Source organism: Harmonia axyridis, chromosome 1 (genome assembly GCF_914767665.1).
Source record: "Harmonia axyridis chromosome 1, icHarAxyr1.1, whole genome shotgun sequence".
Lineage (NCBI taxonomy): Eukaryota > Metazoa > Arthropoda > Insecta > Coleoptera > Coccinellidae > Harmonia > Harmonia axyridis.
In genome coordinates this window covers 38,833,325-38,839,080 of record NC_059501.1, presented here as the reverse complement: position 1 = coordinate 38,839,080, position 5,756 = coordinate 38,833,325, and the positions used below count along the sequence as shown (strand labels likewise).

Here is a 5,756-nt window from a genome sequence, read left to right as displayed (position 1 = left end):
TTAGCATGACCTTGGAACCATGAATATTCGGTTCAGCCGTCGACGTGGAAGTATGGCCGAAATATCCCATGATTTTCTGCGTTTGGGATTATCGTAATGTACTCATTTTTCGTGCGGTGCAGAAATTCCTTCCGTCTTTGCCTTGCAAGCAGCTGTTCACAAGCAAACAAACACCGTTCAACATTTCGCGGCTTCAACTCGTACGGCACCCAATTTCCTTGTTTCGGAATCATTCTTATGATTTTAAGCGTTCTCAAATGGCTTGTTGAGTCATTCCCAATGATCCTGCCACTTTGTGTTACGTTTGACACTAGTCTTGATCAAGTAATGCTTTCAATTCTGCATGTTTGAAAACACCTCTCCTCTTCCACCGCCATGTTGATCTTTGGCGTCAAAATCACCATTTTTGAAGCGTTGAAACCACTAACGTTCTTTCACTAAAAGCGGCCTCACCATAGCTATGTGAGAGCATTCGATGAGCATTGGCCGCAGATTTCTTCATATTAAAGCAGAAAATTAAAACCTCCCGCAAACGAAGAGAATTTGGCTCGTAAGCAGACATGTTTTATAGAAAATTACTTTATGATGCAGACTCAAATTGATTGATATTCTGATGGTGTTATGTTTACAAATACCTAAGCTTATCTATTGCCATCTATTGCAAAACGGCGGAAGCAAAGTTGTAGACCAACAATTAAATAAAATGTCCATTCAAATTCGAATTGGCGAATTTCGCACCATCAAGGTTGTGGTGCTTCATCCCTAGATCACTAATGGAATCGTCAGTTCAGTGATCTCTGCTAAATACAACTTCCATATACATAGCGGAACATGGTGACTCGGCCGTAGCACGGTTGGGTAATATCCCAAAAAGTGCCAAAGGAGAGATGTACCTTCTGCTCACGACGCCATATCTGCGGCAAGCATATGAGAAGACTCATCTCGTGGGTTTTTTCGTTTTAATCTTGAAACAGCATTTCAACATTGCAAAAAAAAACATCAATAATTCAAATGTTTTCATCATTATCTCGAATTTATATGCCTGATATTCACTAGAAGAATGACTGTTTCAATGAACAATAGTCCTTATACTCGTATGGATCAAAATTTATTGATTGATGAATGAAAGAATGTTTTCGATTTTTAATCATTAAATTCCATTGTTATGCCGTTTGGTGATATAATGAAACAATTTTTCTTCGGTGTAGGCAGTGTAGCTTATTCTGAATAAATCTATCCCATTAAATAATTATGTTGTTGATGTATGTGTCAGATTAAGTCTCTAATTTAAGTATAAGCTTGTACAACTTCAGTATTGACAAGATCGAATATGATAAATTCCACTTCTGAATAATGAACTTAATGTCCCTATTGAAGCAGCTATGGAGGATAGTAATATGTGTTTTCAAATGAAGCAGAAAGACGTGATAACGTTTATACCCTGGAGAAATTCTTAAGAATGAGCTTCGTAATTACCTCATTATATAATTGTGGGAATAATGTCTCTATTTATTTTCTCAACTAAACAAAAATGACGTAAATTACATATGTACCAGACCCATCATCGATGATACTGAAGAAACATGTTTTCAGTAGATTGATGAATTAATAATGTTACTGGTTGCATGGTGGAAATTGAGAAAACATACATCTAGAGTGTTCCAAATTTTATTACGAACCATTGATTTAACCATCATTATTTGGATCTGATATATTTCCTCAATAATCTTACCAAATCGTCCAAATCGAATAGATTTAGTTTGTGTTTACTTTTGAATCTCTGGAAAATGGAGCATATACCTACTTAATTCATTTCAAGTCTTGAATTGAAGAGAACTTTAATTTTTTTAAGTTTAATAATCATTATCCAATATTCTATGAAACTGCCAAAGAAGAGAAATTAAATGAATTCTTCAATCCACTTCTGTCATTATTATGTGGGGTGATTAATATTCGAGTGGTATAATCCTTAGGAATGAAAAACACTGAACTATAACTATTATTGACTTCGAATTATACTACTGTTTTCTGGTAAAATGAATCAACTCACTTGCCTAGACCTTGATATTATTCATATCGTATCTTTAAGCTCAAATAGTTTCGGTAACTTCAATCAGAAAACTATTCGACATTAGAACAAAACAATATTGGAAGTCAACAACAAAGCATGTGTAGATGTAATCTCAGTATTAGCAGAGGATATATAAACGGGGCAATGATGTATGAAATGTTGAAATGTATGAACATTTCAACGTATGATACAAGAGAACAGATAAAAACATCAGCAAAAACTAACTAGTAATTTTCACTGAATAAAGAAATATTATTATTATTATTAAAAACGCTGTCTCCCCGTAAAGGTGGAGTGACTTGTTTGTGTATACGTGTACAGAATAAGCTGACATATTTATATTGAAGGGCTTTATAATTAAATCCTGAAACAAAAAAAAAGGACCAGAAAGGATAAGTTTCCATTATATTGATTTGAAGTTAGCGACCCACTCTAAAAAAAAATCTGAAACTGATTGGATAGCTAGGAAACCACCATAAAATTTATAAATTGGACACGTATTCATCAAGTGGTCAATGGTTTCTTTTACACCACACTCACATAGTGGGTTATCAACAGAATACCATTTGAAGATCATATTATTACGACGACCATGACCAGTCCTAAGTCAATTTAAAATACACCGAATTTTCCTAGGAAGATTGAAAGCTAGAACTTTTTTTGAAGGATCAATAATATTGTCTACCTTCGGTAGCACAGTGGTTTGGGAGACGGCTGTGATGCTGAAGGTACCGGGTTCGAATCCCGGCTAGGTCATGGATGTTATGGTATGATGAGGTTATATGTAAGAGTAGCTTCAAGCTAAATGTCGCCTTGTTGTATCTAATTGAAGAATAAAGTCGTTAAAAAAAAAAAAAAAAGACATTACAAGAACTCCATTCCGAACGCCAAATTTCCTTGTCACTTTCATTATATTGAAATAAGGTATTAATCCATAAAGGTTTGCGTGACTTTAATCTAACAGTTCTAGTATCTGGGAGGTAAGATACAATTGGAAAGAAGTTCGGGTAGAAATGAAATTTATCCCAAGATTTCTTGACTTCAACCTGTCTACGAATATGAGGCGGAACTATATGTGATAGCACCGGTAACCAAATATAAGGTGTAGATCTAATAGTCCCACTGATAATTCTCATAGAAACGTTGAGCTGTGCATCAATTTTATGAACATGTGCACTATTGAACCAAACAGAACAACAGTATTCAGAAGCAGAAAAAACCAAGGCCAAGGCTGCCATACGAAGAGTGCTAGCATCGGCACCCTATGAAGAACCTGCTAATTTTTGAAGGATATTATTCCTCGAATTCAATTTCAATCGTGAATTTTCCAAGTGAACCTAGAAATTCAAAGAAGAATCAAGTTTAACTCCAAGATATTTGGGAGCATAATTATGATTCAAGACGGAGTTATTGAAAGTTACTTTCGATTTTCTATATTTTTGTTGATTATTTAAATGGAAAAAAAGAGAGGATAAAGGAAATTTTTGTTTTGGTTGAAGAGGAAGTCCTTCAATATAAATTATGTCAGCTTATTCTGTAAACGTTTACACAAACCAGTCACTACACCGATACGGGGAGACAGAGTTTTTGCTGAGGTTTTTATCTGTTCTCTTGTATCATACGTTGAAATGTATGATGCCCCGTTACATTTCCTCTGCTAATACTGAGATTCATCGACACATATGCTTGATTGTTTGAAATTAATATTTTGTATTGCTCTTTCTCAAAAGAATATATAATATAATAATAATAATAATAATAATAATGTTTATTCAACATAAATAAACATGGTGAGTTACAGAGGTTTTTAATTCTAAAATTAACTACCTGTGCGTAACTATAAATTAACATTTTCTCTTATTTTTAACCTGTGGTTGTACACAACTAAACTTATTTTCTAATCAACCCTGATATGGAACAACACAAGACAAATACACATCAAAATATGTCTTATCTGGTAATATATGTCTAATCGGGTTATATATGTCTAATCGGGTTATATATGTCTAATCGGGTTATATATGTCTAATCGGGTAATATTATTGTCAAATCGGGTAATATATTTCAAATCCGTTATATTATCTTCAACTGAAATCAATTCACAAATCATATAGTGGGTGAAATGTCAACTCAGGTTAGTTCATAAATCGGGATAGGTTATACTATTACACATCTATTTTTTACTTTTGATTTATCAATGTTTCCGCATATTTGCGGCCTCTTTGTATAATCCAAAATTTTATTTTCTTCTTGAACTGCTTGTAATTTCTAATTTTTGTTAGATCTTCTGGAATCTTCTCATATATGCGCGGTGCAAGATAATGAAAGTACCTTTGTCCTATTTTTTTTTTTGATCTTGATGTCCGGTAAGTATTATCTTTATTCCTTGTAGTATATGGATGGTTTTTTCTTTCCAATATTATTTTTCCTTCATAAATATTAATAATTATTTTGAGTATGTAGAGCTGCCTCGTGTCTAGAATTTTTGATGTCTGATATAGTGGTTCACTCGGATGTGTAATTTTCTTGCCATGAATTATTCTCAACATCCATTTTTGCACAACATTAAGGTTCTTGAGATGAACGTCATAAACTCCACCCCATCCCAAGATGCCATAATTAATTTGAGACTGAACCAGGGCATTGAATATTATCATCAAATGTTTAGGGCTTTTCAAATATTTTTTCATTATTCTTATTTTATTCAAAAGACCTCTAAGTTTTTTAACTACATGACCGATATGTTGATCCCATTTCAAATTCACATCAATTATTATCCCGAGATACTTAATGAATTTTGTCTCTGGAATCTTCATTTCTGGACTTATTTCAAGATGCCCTATTGGACCAAAAGAATATGAAGAAAAGGGCAGGTATTTAGTCTTGTCAAGGTTCAAGGTAAGTTTGTTCGCTTGGAACCAATTCTGTATATGTCTGAAATCCGTCTCTGCTTTATGTTTCAGATCTTCCCATGTATCAGCTCTGTAGTGTATGGCGGTGTCATCTGCAAAGCTAACTATACTGCCCTTACTTGTACATCTGGACAAACTATTAATGTACACTAAAAACAGAAGCGGACCCATGACCGTTCCCTGAGGAACGCCGTAAGTTACTATCCTTGAAGAGCTCCTATCTCCACCTATATCTACAATCTGTTGGCGATTCGTTAGGTAACTCTTCAGTAGATCAAGGCTTTTGCCGCGGAAACCAGAGTTCCACAGTTTATTTAGAAGCCTCTTATGGCAGACAGTGTCAAAGGCTTTGGCGAGATCCACGAATATGCACAAGCTTGGAATTTTTTCATCCAAGCATTCGTATATTTTTCCAATTAAATCTCCTATAGCATCCTCCGTGGATCTACCTTGTCCAAATCCATATTGGCCCTCCTCTAATATGCCTTTGTGCTCCAGAAAATTCAACATCCTTTTTTTCAATATTTTTTCTATTATTTTTGACACATTTGAAATCAATGAAATCGGCCTATAGTTGCATATTTCGGTCTTGTTTCCACCTTTATAAAGAGGTTTTATGATGCCTATCTTCAATATGTCCGGAAAAATACCATCCTCAAAACAACAATTGACAATATTGGAAAGGGGTTCGGAGATTTCTTTCTTTATATGTTTCAGTGTCTCTGAACGAATGCCGTCTATTCCTGGTGACTTTCCATTTTTTAAACTTTCAA

The 5,756-nt window shown here is 34.3% G+C and overlaps 1 long non-coding RNA gene across 1 annotated transcript; it reads left to right on the top strand.

The window, feature by feature from the left end:
• Positions 1-3,820: 3,820 nt before the first annotated feature.
• LOC123670707 lies at positions 3,821-5,426 on the top strand. Its single transcript, XR_006745970.1, has 3 exons — positions 3,821-4,205; positions 4,906-4,969; positions 5,035-5,426. It is a non-coding gene; the product is annotated as an uncharacterized LOC123670707 (long non-coding RNA).
• The last annotated feature ends 330 nt before the right edge of the window (positions 5,427-5,756 follow it).